At 44.7% G+C, this 14788-nt stretch overlaps 2 protein-coding genes across 2 annotated transcripts in view; both read right to left on the bottom strand.

The window, feature by feature from the left end:
- Nucleotides 1–2534, bottom strand: part of RLF (RLF zinc finger) — a 1792276-nt gene extending 1789742 nt beyond the window's left edge. Inside the window, exon 1 of the mRNA XM_044060121.1 lies at nt 2459–2534. The gene's annotated coding sequence lies outside the window, so the exon portion shown is untranslated. The remainder of the gene's footprint in view (nt 1–2458) is intronic.
- The window catches only part of LOC122792326 (cell cycle control protein 50B-like), a gene marked incomplete in the record, with an annotated part of 1604308 nt that overhangs the window by 783515 nt on the left and 806005 nt on the right, over nt 1–14788 (bottom strand).

The raw sequence follows: 14788 nt of genomic DNA on the forward strand, positions 1-14788 counted from the left end.
TTTTTTTCTGCTTTAACTCCAAATAGGACATCCTGCTGTAAGGGGGCATCTATAGAAGCTTTGCTTTAACATGATCAGGCAGAGTTTTTGTTCCTTTAACCAAGCATGCCTATGTATAACAGACCCAGTAACAGCTGCTCTACAGGAAGCTTCCAAGGAATCAAACCCACATTGTAAAGTACGTTTGCCCACCTGTTCAGCTGCATGCAACAGATCCTGCATTTCCTTCAATTCAGACTGCTGAGGGAGTGTGCTAATTTTTTGTCTTATTTGAGACATTAGAAATTGTTGGTATTTTAGCATGTGAAATTGACAATTTAGTGTTCTCATAGCTAGAGTGGCTTATTTTAGCATGTGAAATTGACAATTTAGTGTTCTCATAGCTAGAGTGGCTTAGGTATAAACCTTTTTCCCCCACCTGTCTAGTGCTCTGGAATCCCTTTCAGAGGGTACAGGATTTTTTGCCATAGAAGCCTTAGCCCCTCTGGGACCCTGGGAGATGGTCTCTGGGTCAGCAACAGGGCTTTTGTAAAGGAATTTGTGGGAGTCGGGCACTCTATAATATCTGTCTGGTTTGGCTGGAGCAGGAGGCAGAGAATCTGGATTTAAACTAGATTCTAAGTAAACATCATCAACAATGTCTAAAACTGGGGGGATAGCAAGAGGTCTGTGGCTGGGGGAGTAAAAAACTCAGAGCCTTTTCTTTGAATCAGAGTAGTCCTGACCTTCCCAGTGAAAATGTTCCCTCATAGTGTGTAAAGTTTCCCCAAAGGAGTAGTCTTCAGGGGGAGAAGCTGAAGAAATGGAATCCTCAGCATCAGAATCTTCATAAGGGGGAAAGGAGTAATTTTGTTCCTCAGAGGAGCCTGAGGAAATAGACACTTGATAAGAGGAGGCATAACCTTCCTCTTGTCTAGGCCTTTTGTGGGGGGGGGGGGTTGGGAACCCCTGATTAAAGAGATCAAATCTTCAGCCATTTTAAGCATCTGTTTCTTAGGCATGGGGCCTTGAACTGGAGACTGAAGTGCAGTCTTTTTAGGTTTAAGAGGAGTCTTAAGCTTAGGATACGTTTTTATAGTGAGCGTCAGTCTGAAGACACCTTCAGAAACCGAAGGTGTTTCTGCAGCACCATCTCTTTCTGCAATCTGAAGGTGTTTCTGCAGCACCATCTCTTTCTGCAATGTCGTCGGTAGGGCCTAACGAAAATGGCTGCGTCTGCCTAGCACTCTCCGCTAAAGGATTCGAAGCGGTCTCGGGTTCCAATTCTGCGGTAGCCAAGGGCTGCATAGGCGCCTCACTGAAAACCAGTGAACCGGAGACCGGCACAGCCGAGGCCTCGGAGTCTGGCTTGGGTCTAGGCTGCCTGTCCTTATCCTTGCATTTTTTGTGCACGCCGGTAGTCGGTTGCTCCGACGGCATGGTATAGTTAAATTTTCTACCTTAGTGTCGTGCGAAATCAAAGCGTCGTTTTATAGTACGCTTATTGAACCTGGCACAAAAGCGACAACCAGTGACGTGGTCCGGGCCTAGGCAAGGTGTACAATAAGAATGAAAATCCTTATGAAGTATTTGCTTCTCACAAGAAATACAATTGTTAACTTTTTCTGACATCGGTCTGAGGCAAGAAAAGTTTCCCCAACGGGGTACTTAGCTTTATTGAAGACTTCGGATCTGAAATTCGACTTCGAAAATCTCAGGAGTCGGCCGACCGGCACTTGAGAACTGCTTCCGCTTCGGGCACCGCACGGCAAGAAAGACTGAAGAAAATGGTGTCAGATGCATCATATATACCCCTGGCACACTGACGTCAGGGAAGAAGCGACAGCAACCGACGCCGGACCAAGACTTTGGAATTCAGGCTGACTGCGGGACCGCCTGGCGACAAGATAACCCAAGTGTGATGACTGCAGCAGGGTAACACGATGAACATCTGTGACTGCAAATTGACAGCCAGCTCACACAATGAAGTTCTTAATTTACAGCTCATGTTAGTCTCCCTCATCTTCACCTGTGGCCAAGAGCTTTGGAAGCAAACAAATCAGACTGTTGATAAAAGAGGCAGCTGAGCTCACTCTGCCATATACAGTGAGGAGATCAGCAATCAATGAGTAGCCTGTGTTGGGGTGGTTTGACAACCTTGGACATCATCCATTGAAAGAAGGCCCTGGGGTAGACCCTGGACAAGTTAATGCAATTACACCTATTAACTTGCCTTGGAATCCTAAAAATGACTCAAATACAGCTGTGAGAAATAAGGTAGTCTGGTATACCCTGCTCAGCTTGCTACAAATCATGACTCTCACCAGGGCATGCAGTTTAGAAAGTAATGACAATGATATACTACCTGCATTGGAAAGTGCTTTGTAAAATAGCACTAATAAAAAGCAGAGTTAAGCAGAGGATGAATCCAGGCAAACCAAGTAAAAGGCGTTTAATACAAGCTTATAAACCCACTTACCTGAATAGACTGCTGAAACTGGAGCCATACCTCCGAAGGTAACTCACTCTCTGGTACAGACAGCAGTAATTCAAAACAGCTTCTGTATCAAACAGAATAAAAGCAATTTAAAAAAGTTCAGCTTAACATTAGTCTATAAAAAGACAACACAGTTTGATACTTGACCTTTAACCCTTAAATTTTATAAAGCTTTGTCACAATAATGCAACTGTGTCAGACAGGAAAAATCATCATACTACGTCCTCAGAGTCAGATCCGGCCACTGCTCAGCAACTAATACTTTTTGGGAGAAAAGGATTCTTTCAAATGCATCATGGTCCTGACCTGGCAATCTTTTAAAATGCTCTCCCTTAAAATGATTGACAAACAAATCTTAAGGCTTCCTACCACTTTCTAATATGAGAAAGAAAAAAAAGAAGAATTCCAACTGTAAGCACAAAAACAACATAAGCCGCACAAACAATCATCGTGTACATTACATATAATTCCAATACTATTTAAATAACATAAGGGCAGCACATAATATAAAGTTGAAGACTTGAAAGTGACTGAAGAAAATGAGGGTTCATTTTTCTCTAGGGTTAGTGCAACCTGAAATGTACAAAAAGGAGGTTCTGGGAGGAATACTTCTTAAACTCCAACAAATTTATTCTCTACACAATTTTGCTTTCAACAGCCTTCAACACCTCCCACTATCAAATAGAAGCTTTATGCTGCAATAAGAGTTTTCAGACTTTCCTGTAACTCAGGCTGTAGCAGGCATAGAAATTAAAAATATGTACCACAAGAACATTTTTCATAAGAACAATCAGTGGAAGGCTGAGGCAGTAAAACAGTACAGTTGTGTATACTTACCATAAATGTAGATGTTTGAGTGTATTCATTGTTACAGTCAACACATTTGGGTTACCTGCTTGCAGTAGCCTTCAGTTGGTCTCATTACCAGTCTTGGGTCCTGCGTCGGTTGCAGTCTCATCTTCCATGACGTCAGGTAGTCAGGGGTATAAATTATGCAGCCGATGCAATTACATCAGGTTTTCATGTCAGGTGCCCCCATAATGGGAAGCAATTACACACACACACATACATACACACACACACACATATACACATAGACAGATATATACTCACACACACAAGGTTACACCTCCAACAAAAAAGCAAATACACCAAAAAGCTTTAAGCATAGTAAACAAGAATAGAGGCATAGCCAAAAGAAGTCAGGGGGCTGGAGGGAGGGTAACCAGGACTGCAACAGTGAATACACTCGAACATCTACATTTATGGTACGTGTACACAACTGTACTATCTTCGTGTTTCACTGTTGCAGTCATCACATTTGGGTAGATTCCCAAGGCTAAGGATGCGAGGAGGAAATTAGATAGCATTAGGACCAGCTATAAGGCCCTGCAAGACTGCAGTGGCAAAGCCAGCTCTGGTTTTAGAGAAAAGTGGCAACTGGTAATGCTTCGTGAAGGTATGTACAGAACTCCAGGTAGCAGCTTCTAGGATGTCCCTGGTAGGGACACCTCTGAGAAAGGCTGCAGAGGTAGATGCAGCCTTGGCCGAATGTGGTCTTATCCCCTGTGGGGTAGGTTTTCCATGGTGCTTACAGCAGAAATGAATACAATGGCCTATCCATTTAGAAATGGTTTGCTTTTAAATGGCCTTCCCCTCTGCCCCTGCAGAAAATGCCAGCAGCAGTTCAGATTTCCTTTGAGGTTTAGTCCTGTTCAAGTAAAATCTAAGTTGTCTGTGCACATCTAAGGAGTGCAGTATCTGTTCCCCTTTGTTCTGTGGATTAGAAAAGAAGGTTGGCAAATGAATGGACTGATTAAGAACCACGCTGGATACCACCTTGGACATGAAGGAGGGATTGGTCCTGAGGCACACCCTGTTCGCATGAAAGATGATGAAAGGCTCCACTGCCATAAGGGCCTGTAACTCAGACACCCTTCTAGCCTGAAGTGATGGCTAAAAGGAAGACTGTTTTCCAAGAATGGAATTTCAACTCTGCATTTGCAGCTGGCTCAAAAGGAAGTAGAGTGAGTTTTTTCCAATACAAAAAGTCCCAGGGCTGGAGTAGGGGCTCTCCTGGGTGGTCTTAAGTTTTTGGCCCCTCTGAGGAGCTGCTTCAGCAGTGGATGAGAGAAGGGTGGTTCTGTGTTGTAATGAGCTGAAATGGCTGAGGCATGAATTTTGATGAAGGAAAAGGAAAGGCCCTTGTGAAGCATCTCATTTAAGTATTGAAGAATCTGAGGTAAATTGGGCGCAGCTGTGCCCATCCCACAAGTTTGGTTCCAGAAACAAACTTTTCAACATAACATTTTCTAGTACTAGGTCTCCTTGCCTCCAGAATGACATCCAACACTTCCTTACTGAGGGATGGTAATGGAGAGATCAGGTAATTAGCCAGACTGCCAGGCTCAGGGTTTGAAGCTGAGGGTGCAGAATCTGGCCCTCCTGCTGGGACAGCAGGGCAGGGGTATGATACCCATGTGCCATGGTGCCAGCAGTGACATAGGGCAAAAGGGGGTACCAGTGTTGGTGTGGCCAGTCTGGTGCAATCAGTATCATCCTTGGCTTGTCCTGTTTGATATTTAGTAGTACCTTGGACAGGAGAGGCATTGGTGGAAAGGCATAAACTGAAAGGTTTTTCCAGGTGAAGGACAGGGCATCCACTTTCCAAGCTTGTTTGTGCTGAGTCCTTGTGCAGAATTTGTCCAATTGGTAGTTCTGGGGGAGGCAAACAGGTCTATCGCTGGGCTCCCCCATTTGTTTCTCAACATGTTGAATATCTTTGGTTCCAGTTTCCACTTGTGTGGGTCTATGAGATTTCTGCTTAGTTCGTCTGCCAGTGTATTTAGCTTTCCTGGCAGGAACTGAGCCTGTAGGTGCACTTGGTTGCTCAAGGATGTGTTCCACAGAGCCATGGCTAGTCTGCAGAGAGAGTATGAGTGGGTTCCTCCCCTGCTTATGTACCACATAACAGTGGTGTTGTCAGTCTTTACCATTAATTGTCCTGGAAGAATGAGGTCCTTGAAGCCTGTCAGAGCATTCTGTACAGCTAACATTTCTTTTTGACTGATATGCAGGTGCATTTGACTTGGGTTCCACTTGCCCTGAATGCACTTCCCTGCCAAGTGAGTCCCCCATGCATAGTCTGATGCATCTGTTAGGGTTTGGGTGGCAGGGGGTAGAGTGAATGGCAGTCCCTTGTTTTGGGTGGCAGGCCTCTGCCCACCAAAGGTACTCTATCTGTAGGCAAGGTATGATAGGAATCATTGCTTCTAGATCCTGAGAATGTTGACACCATAGGCTTTTTAGATACCACTGTAGTTTCCTCACATGCAATCTTGCATATGGAATTAGGAGAATGCAGGAGGCCATGAACCCAAAGGCTTGCAGTACTTTCCTTGCAGATAGCTGCGCCTTTGTGGCCAGTAGTTTGAAGTAGGCTGTCAAATTAATTTTTTCTCTGGTGTGAGGAAAGCCATCAGGGAAGTTGTGTTCAAGCTTGCTCCCAGGAATACAATTTGTTGGCAGGGTACAACAAGTGATTTAGTTTCGTTTATGGTGTACCCCAGAGAAGTTAGCAATTTTTGTACAAATGCCAGATGATTCAATAGTATGTCCTGACTTTCTGCCCGAATTAGACAATCGTCCAGGTATGGGTATATTTGAATATTTTTTTGTCTGCAAAATGCAACGACTGGAGCTAGGCACTTTGTGAATACCCTGGGTGCAGTAGATAAGCCAAGGGCAGTGCAGAGAACTGATGGTGCATGTAGCCTGCTTTGAAGCGTAAGTATCTTCTGCAAGATTCCCTGATTGGGATGCGCAGATAGGCTTCCTTTAAATCCAGTGTTGCCAACCAGGCATCCTTGCCTAGCAAAGGAATAACCTGGTGAAGAGTTAGCATCTTGAATTTTGGAATCACCAAAAATGTGTTTAGGATAGAGAGATCCAGGATAGGACACCAGGAGTTGTCTTTTCTGGGCACCAGGAAAAGTCTCGAGTTGAAACCTTGTCCTCTTTCCTCTTCTGGGACAGTTTGAATAGCCCTGATACTTGAGAGAATTTGCTTTTGAGCCTCTGCCCACTGATTTGGGGGTAGATCTGGCCAACCGTTTGGGGTTGGTAAGGTGTGGAAGTGGAATCTGTATCCTTGGGAAACTATATTTAAAAAACATTTGTCCTGGGTAAACAGTTCCCAATTTTTTGCTTGCAGGGCAATCTTTCCCACTAAAGGAGCAGTCAGTTGTGCAGGGCTTGGAAGTTTTAAAGTTAAGTCACTGAGACAGTTTACCATTGGGGGGGTCTTACTACGCTCCGCTTTGGAAGTGGGAGCCCCCCAATGCTTAGTCTTGTGAGTACCTTGGGACTGAAGCCTGGGTGTTCTGCTGGTTCTGGGTTTGGACTGAAGGCCTGGAAGAGGTAGGAAAAGACCAATTCTTACAGGGCCAATGCCTACTAAATCTAGGAGGCTGTACTTGCAGGAAATCTTTAACAGTTTGCATAGATTTAGCTTTTTCCTCCTTTTTAAGTACTACTACTGCTTTGTTGCCAAATAGGCGGTCTTGGTTTAAGGGAGCATCCAGTAATTTAGCTCTTTAAGCCAAGCATGCCGTCTAAGCACAGACCAAGTGACAGCAGCCCTGCAAGATGCCTCTAGTGAATCAAAACCACATTGCAAAGTATGTTTTCCAACTTATTCAGCAGAATGCATTAAATCCTGTAAATCTTTATTTTCAGCAATCAGGAATCATCATTTTCTGTTTAAGCAGTCCAATAATATGCAAATACTTTAACATATGAAACTGGCAGTTTAAGGCCCTAATGGCCAAGGTTGCAGAAGTGCATACCTTCTTACCCCATCTATCCAGCGCCCCGGAATCTATACAAGAGGGGGTAGGATTTTTGGCAGTAATAGCTTTAATGCCCTTGGGTCCCTGTGAAATGGTCTCAGGACATGCAGTAGGATTTTTAAGGAGGAACTTGTGAGAGTCAGGAACCCTGTAATATCTATCTGGTTATCTGGGAGCAGGAGGTAGAGAGTCAGGGGACAAGCTAGATTCCAAAAAGGCATCAACAACATCCATTACAGGGGGGACAGCTAAAGGCCTGTGTTGGGGCAGGAGTAAGAAATCCCGAAGCCTCTTTTTAGAGTCAAAGTAATCCTGGCTTTCTCAGCAAAAATGCTCCTTAAGAGTATGCAAGGTTTCACCAAAAGAGAAATCCTCTGGATGGGAAGCAGAGGGAATAGAGTCCTCTGCATCAGAATCCTCATAGGTAGATAAGAGTACATCCTGGTCATCAGAGGAAACAGAAATTTCAGAATCCTGATCAGAAGAATCATAAGCAAACTCAGTCCCAGGTCTCTTAAGAGGGGGAAGGTTGGCTTCCCCTGAATAAAGTAATAAGGTCTTCAGCCATTCTTATCATTTGTTTTTTAGGCACAGAGGCTTGACCATGCGGTCTGGGCGTCTGTTTTCTAGGCATGGATCGAGTTTTAGGCCTTGAAGAAGATGGTGTTGTTTTAATATGCAAGTCAGTAGGCCTAAATACACCCTCAAAAGCCGGTGCCTGCACAACTGTTCCGGACCCATCCAAGGTAGAGACATCCGCAGGTTCCATAGTCGAAGCATCTCACGGCATACAGGACTCCGAATGTGTCTCAGTAGAGGCCTACGAATCTGAAGTAGCAAGTATCAGGGGCTGTGAAAGCACCTCACTGACTTCAAGCGTACTGGTGACTAGCTTAGGAGAAGCGTCGTCGGCAGCTTTGGACCTGTGCGGTCTGTCTCTATCTTTGCGTTTTTTTCAGACTGTCGGTAGTCTGGTGACTTACCGAAGCCATATCTGGGTAACTGAACAGAGTGCCAAAATATTTAGAAGCATAAATATAGTGACAACGAATAGTTCGCTGTTTAAATAAGGCACAAAACTGACAGCGAGGTACGTTGCGGTCAGGGCCTAGGCAAGGAATACAGTACAAATGAAAATCTTTATGAGGTATTTGCTTTCCACAAGAAATACAATTATTGACTTTTACTGACATCGATTTAGAGCAAGAAAAAGTTTCCCCAACGGGATACTTAGCTTAGTTGAAGACTTCGGTTCTGAAACTCGAAAACGACAATTTCAGGAGTTGGCCGACCGGTACTTGGGAACTGCTTCTCATTCGGGCACTGCAAGAAAGACTGATGTAATAGCGTCGGCTGCATGCTTTATACCCCTGACTACCTGACATCATGGAAGAAGAGACAGCAACCGACGCAGGAACCAAGACTTTGATAACCAGGCCAACTGAGGGCTACTGCAAGCAGATAAACCCAAATGTGATGACTGCAACAGTTAAACACGAAGAACATCTGGCTGTTGCCATGTCGTGGAAAAAACACGACTAAGGCAGCTTACAGCTTTAATCCACTAGCAGTTTAGTGTGTAGAGTATTAACTCTATGAAGTACTAATACTTGCAGGTTTGATCCCTTATCCCCCATTTGCTTAACCAGACAGTGTAACCAAGTCACACCTTTTAAGAGGCACTTGTGCCAAAAGGGTTTACAGAGTAACAAAAAACTACTCTTTAGGAAATGCCACAAGAATAAACCAGCAATATACTCCTATGGGCAATTTTTTTTTTAACAAGACATTATACAACCAGACACTGATCAACATGACAATTTCAAAGGAAAAGATTTATGTGGCCTAGTGGATTAGTGCAATAGGCTGTAGTTGACAGGGGCCTGGGTTCAAAATGTGGCAGGGGTAATTAAGGCCTGTGTGATGTAATGGGTTAGTGCAGTAGGCTGCAGTTGACAGGGGCCTGGGTTTGGAGCATGGCAGCAGTGACTACTGATCTGTAAAGCCATGGAGTGTATTATTATTATGGATCTCACAAGCAAGGACACAGGCAATCTCTAAGCACTTGACCCCACCCAATTCGGATTAGTCAGGGTCAGATCTTGCCTACTAAACCTAGCTGACTTCTTTGAGACGGTCACCAAAGCCCTGGATGAGGGAAAGTCAGTACATACAGCTTACCCTAACCTGGCCAAGGCATTTGACACAATCCCGCACTCTGGCATCATCGAAAAGCTAACACAAATTGGTGTTAATTCCCATCTTATCAGATGGGTGGCCAACTGGCTCACAGATAGGACCCACAAGGTCAAAATAGGCACCACCACCTCCGACAGCAGACCTGTCACTACTGGTGTTCCCCAGGGATCTGTCCTGGGACCCCTATTGTTTGGCATCTACTTCTCAGAGATCCAGGCAAAGACAAAGGGCATGCGGTTGACCATGTTTGTGGACGACCAAGTTGGGTGCTGTCATTGACTCTCCAAATAATGTTAACATACTACAAGAGGGTCTCACCGCTACAAATAACTGGTACCAAAGTTATGGACTTAAGTTAAACGCAAAAAATTATATTATCATACCATATGCCAAAAACATGGCCCCTGCTGATTACCACATCAACGGCAATCCCCTAAGCACACAACTTGTGGTGCGAGACCTAGGTACTCAGGTTGACAATCACATTTGACCATCATGTGGCGACAGTAGTCAGAAAAGCCTATTTGGTTCATCTCATAAGTAAAGAGATTGCATCTAGAAAAAAGGAGGTTATTAGCTCTCTGTACTCCTCCCCTCATTAGACCTATAATGGAGTATAACGCTCCATTTGGTATGTACCTCTCCAAACACCTGCACTAACTGGAAAGGCCACAGAAATATCTCAAAGAGAATCCATAGCCTCCAACGCCTGCCCTATGTGGACAGGCTCAAATCACTATCACTCTACTCAGTATCCTACAGATTGCTCAGAGGTGATCTCTCTCTCACCTATAAGGCAATATCAGACCCTGCCCTACTAGCGATGCTCCATATTCGTAAGTCTAACTCCTCACACATTACCCGCTCAATAGGCCTAAATCTAATATGTGACTTTCTGCTTGAGAGACAGGTTTGTCTCCCAGAGGCTCCCCTGTCTCTAGAATAAACTTCCCATGCATGTCAGAGTATCTCGCTGACTTTCAAGCGCAATCTTGACTGCACAGGAAGCCACAAATGTGTCCCAGGAGTTCCACCTTTGTCCCTCATTGACAGGGGCTGACTGAGGTTTCTTTTTTGGAGATAAACTCTTGGCTAGGCTTGTAAGGGCCCCAGGGCCATTAGCCTAGTAACAGTCTATGAAAAACATCAAAAAAATTTAATGTCAATAAGCTTAATGACTAAAATCATATACCATTCACCAAGCTAAGTGATTATACATGTTTAGGTTAAAGCAATTATAGCAACAACTGCCAAACTTTATGACGTCTAAACACCATGCTACTAGAACTTCTTGCAGAAAACAAATTCCTCAAAGTAGCTAAATCAATATGACATCTTATAAAAGAGCCAGTGTTTGTTCAAACAGCCCTGGGACAAATTCTTTGGATTTTTCCAAAGAGGCAACATACAATCTCTACAAACTACATACGTCATTTATGATACCACTGCAAACTCCCAAATTCATAGGACAAGATAATCCAACTAACTGTGGTAGCTCAATAAATAAGGAGGCCTGTACCACAGCAGCCGGAAACTTCCGCAAAGGTTGAACTGGTGCATATTCCCAAGACTAAGGATAATTACCTGGGTGATTACAGAAAAGACATTGCACTCAGACCTGCAGAATAAAAATACTCCACCATACCAGTTCTGTGTGACTAGTAACCATCGTAATGTAATTTAAGATTGTGTACAGGATATTGGCAAAGGCTCTTGCTACCCCCATAGTGCCTTTTTTAGGCAAGGCTCAAAAGAAAAAACCCAGCTCCATACGTATCACAAGGGATAAGAAACTAAGAGTAATGCTACTCAACGCCAGAAGTCTAAACCCCAAGATGCACGCACTCGAAACTCTCCTTAGCATGGAGAGCATCGATATCTGTGCAGCAACAAAAACCTGGTTCAAGGCTCCCAAGAGCACCCCAGCACTACCAGGTTATACCTCATACCATGCTTTCCGGCCCTAAAACTTGGACCGAACCACAAAAGGAGGGAGAGTATCAATATTAGTCAAAGATACCCACACTTCCAGGTTGGTGGCACAGCACGAAGCATCAGAGACTATCCATGTGCAACTAACAGTGGGTAAAACTGTCTTCCAGTTTATAGCCTGCTACAGACCACCCTCCCAAACCCAGGAACCCCACTCGGCCTTCCTGAGAACACTGGAAAATATGAAGGTCTCACCAAACACCATTATATTGGGCGACTTCAACTACCCAAACATAGACTGGGAGCATTACTCTAGCTCCAGCACCCTAGCCCAAAGGTTCCTAGAATTTATAAACTCAAATGCTATGGAACAACTTACCACTCCCACAAGAGGGGAAAACATACTGGACCTGATCATCACCAACATAGGGACTCTATGCTCCAGACCAGAAGTGTATCCCTCACTGGTAAGATCAGACCATAAACTAATCTCACTGGATATTCACATCCCGACTCCACCCCCTGCCCTGAAAACCACAGTGAAAAACTTCTCTAAAGCAAATTTCACACTCCTCAAAACAGAGGTGGAATCCTTCAAAGCCCCCGGGCCTGTGGAAAATAAGGCCCAGACCACAGAATCCTTTATAAATGCATTCTATGAACACCTTCAGGAATGCATGGATCATGCAATCCCAAATAAAACCAAGACCCAATCCTCCAAAGGCAGACGTCCTGTCTGGTGGACCCCAGCCATAAACTATACAACAGAAGGAGGAAGCTATTACATGATAGAGCAAAATCCCAAAAAGGGAAGGCATCTCTGATCAGTATTAGCAAAAAACTAGGGGCACTCATAAAATCGTCTAAGGCCAGCTTCGAGAGAAAAATTGCACAGGATACTAAGGATAATCACAAGGCTTTCTTTAGTTATGTTAGGAACCTGGGTGGGAATTCCCAGATATACTCAGAATTAGTCCAAAATGACAAAAAATACACCGAACCCACAGACACTGCCAACATCCTAGCTGACCGGTTCAGCGCAAACTTCTCTCACCCCCTCCCCACCAAAAGGGCAAATATCTATCCCAGCAGAGTGGTGCCCCCCCTGACATATCAGATGCTCAGGTAAGACTTGCCCCCTCCAAAGCAAAAAACACAGCATCAATGGGACCAGACGGTGTCCCGGGCTGCGCCCTACATGAACTCCAAGAAGAGCTAAACCCAAACATAAAACTACTCTTCAATCTCAGCCTTACTACAGGATATGTACTCAAGAGTGGCGTACAGCAACAGTGGTCCCTCTCCACAAAGGTGGTGCCTCAACGGATCCTGGAAACTATCGCCCCATAAGCCTGACTAGCTTGGTCTGCAAAGCTATGGAAAGGATCATCATGGACCTCATAAATAAAGATATTGGGGACCTACAGACACTGGATCCTACCCAGTTCGGCTTTGTTAAGGGCAGATCCTGCCTCAAACCTGGTTGATTTCTTTAAAACAGTCACCGAGGCCACAGACGATGGAAGGTGGTCCACACAGCCTACCTGGACCTCGCAAAAGCCTTCGATACAATACCCCACTCAGGCATTATAGATAAGCTCATCAGCTTAAATATAAACCCCTATGTCACTAGATGGGTTGCAAGCTGGTTATGAGGTATTTGTTTCCCACAAGTTAAACAATTAACTTTATCTGACATCGGCTGAGGCAAGAAAGAGTCCCCAACGGGGTACTTAGCTTTTGACGTCTTCGGTTGCTGAATTACAGGAGCTGGCCGTCCGGCACTTGCGAACTGCTTCTGCTTCTGGCACCACGCGGCAAGAAAGACTGAGGAAGATGGTGTCGGCTGACGCTTTTATACCCCAGGTGCTCCGACGTCGGGGAAGGGGCGACATCAGCCGACGCCGGACCCAGACTTTGGAATCTGGCCGACCTAAGGGCTGCCTGAGGCAGGACAACCCATATGTGATGACTGCAGATGCATCCTTGAAGGACATCTACATGGTTAGAATTGCTGGAGCCATGTCAGACTCCAAACCAGTTACAAGTGGCATCACAAGGCTCAGTCCTGGGACCTCTCTTGTTCGGTATATATTTCTCGGAGGTACTGGCCAACACGGAAGGACTGTGGCTGACCAAGTTTGCAGATGACTGCAAACTGGGCTCCATAATAGACTCTCCAGCCGACACAAGCATCCTCCAAAAGGGCCTCATAGAAACAGACAACTGGTGCCAGAGCCATGGCCTCAAGCTAAACGCCAAAAAGTGTATAGTCTTCCCCTTTGGCAAAAACAAAGTGCCCACAAATTACCACATAGGTGGTAATCCATTAAGTACAGAAGAAGTAATTAGGGACCTGGGGACCCAAGTTGATAGCAATCTTTCATTTGACAACCACGTGGCCAAAGTGGTTAGAAAAACATTTTATACAGCCCACCTAATCATGAAGGGATTCACATCTAGATCAGGGGGGAGGTCATCGTGCCTCTTTACTCATCCCTCATCAGGCCCATAATTGAGTACAATACCCCTTTTGGGATGTACCTTACCAGACACCTGCAGCAACTGGAAAGACCCCAAAAGTACCTCACCAAGAGGTTCAAAGGGCTCAAACAGATGCCATATGCTGCCCGGTTAAAGAAACTCCAGCTCTACTCAGTGGCATACCGCCTGCTCAGAGGCGATCTGTGCCTGACGTATAAAGCAATGTCCCACCCGGAATTAATGGACATGTTGCACCTCAGAAAATCCAAATCCCATCGAGCTACGCGCTCAAGAGACTTGAACCTCAGCACTGAAATAAATAGGACATGCTGGAGGGACAGATTCATAACAAAGAGGCTCCCTTCACTCTGGAATAAAATCCCAGTCCAGGTTAGGCAGAGTCCCTCATTGACTCTCTTCAAGAGGAATTTTAAATTTTGATGAGTGGATGGGAGATCGTAGGTTTACCCCAGGTATCACTTCTGTGTCACTGTTAGACAGAGGCACAGTATACTAACCTCGAAAAAGGGCATAGCAAGGGTGGCGAAAGCCAAACACACTCTGGCTAGGCTTATAAATGCCCTAGGGCAGATAGCCTAGTATGAACCTATGAACCTATAAAACATTTTAAGTGACCAGCAATGAACTGTCTTGGGTCTACGATTAATATGAGTAATGGGAGTATCTATGAATTAAAAATACTTAAATTCTTCCTCTACGTCACTGGAGAAGTTATTAACTTAAGTGCTTGAATACATGACCTCTGCTGCCTCCACTGTAGCCTAAATAGTAGGAACTTTTCTAGTTTACTGCCCTATGCCCAAAACCTGGAGTAATACCATGAAAA

Source organism: Protopterus annectens, chromosome 1.part2 (genome assembly GCF_019279795.1).
Source record: "Protopterus annectens isolate FY-2018-M chromosome 1.part2, PAN1.0, whole genome shotgun sequence".
Classification (NCBI taxonomy): Eukaryota; Metazoa; Chordata; order Ceratodontiformes; family Protopteridae; genus Protopterus; species Protopterus annectens.